The sequence below is a fragment of the Lepidothrix coronata genome, unplaced genomic scaffold, assembly GCF_001604755.1.
Source record: "Lepidothrix coronata isolate B3197 unplaced genomic scaffold, Lepidothrix_coronata-1.0 Scaffold457, whole genome shotgun sequence".
Lineage (NCBI taxonomy): Eukaryota > Metazoa > Chordata > Aves > Passeriformes > Pipridae > Lepidothrix > Lepidothrix coronata.
The window spans coordinates 43,015-44,081 of NW_016690637.1; the positions used below are offsets into that span (position 1 = coordinate 43,015).

Sequence of the window (1,067 nt, forward strand, 5' to 3'; positions counted from 1 at the left end):
TGGATTTTGGGGTTACCCCCGCCCTGCCAAATGGATTTTGGGGTTATCTCTACCCCGCTGAGTGATTTTGGGGATTATGGCAACCCCATCAGGTGGGTTTTGGGGTTCTCTACCCTGATGGGGTGGAGGTTAGGTGGATTTTGGGGGTTACCCCCACCCTGCCAGAGGGGCTGGGTTGGTTTTGGGGTTCCCTGTATCCTGTTGGGTGGATTTTTGGGGCTCCCTCTACTGAGAGTGTGGGAGGGGCAGGTGGGTTTTGGGGTTACCTCTACCCTACCAAATGGATTTTGGGGTTACCTCTACCCTACCAAATGGATTTTGGGGTTATCTCCACCCTGCTGAGTGACTTTTGGGATTATGGCCACCACATCAGGTGGGTTTTGGGTTTCCCTCTATCCCACTGGATGGATTTTTGGGGTTCCCTCTGCTCCACTGAGGGTGTGGGAGAAGCAGGTGAATTTTGGGGTTACCTCTACCCTGCCAAATGGATTTTGGGGTTACCTCTACCTCATTGGGGGGGGGGTGGGTTTTGGGGTTACCCCCACCCCCAGATGGATTTTGGGGTTACCCCCATCCTGCTGGGAAGGGGGGGCCAGGTGGATTTTAGGGTTACCTCCACCCTATCATGGGGATGTTGGTGGGTTTTGGGGTTACCCCAGCCCCCACAGATGGATTTTAGGGTTCCCCCTACCCTCCAAGTGTGTTTTGGGGTTACCTCAGCTCCCCAGATGGATTTTGGTGTTCCCCCCACTCCACTAGGTATGTTTTGGGGTTACACCCCCCAGGTGTGTTTTGGGGTTACCCCCCCAAATGTGTTTTGGGGTTATCCCCACCCCTCCAGGTGGATTTTAGGGTCACCCCCACCCTACCAGGGGGATATTAGTGGGTTTTGGGGTTCCTCCCACCCCCCCAATAGATTGTAGGGGTTCCCCCCACTCCTCAGGAGTGTTTTGGGGTTACCTCCACACCCCCAGATAGATTTTAGGGTTACCCCCCCCCGGACGTGTTTTGGGGTTACCCCCCCCCCCCCAGGGGGCTGTTGGGCAGACTTTAGGGTTACCTCACCC

The 1,067-nt window shown here is 55.7% G+C and overlaps 1 protein-coding gene across 1 annotated transcript in view; it reads right to left on the reverse strand.

Annotated features, from left to right (window-relative positions):
* The window catches only part of PHC2 (polyhomeotic homolog 2), a 9,052-nt gene that overhangs the window by 4,346 nt on the left and 3,639 nt on the right, over window positions 1-1,067 (reverse strand). The gene's annotated exons all lie outside the window — the stretch shown is intronic.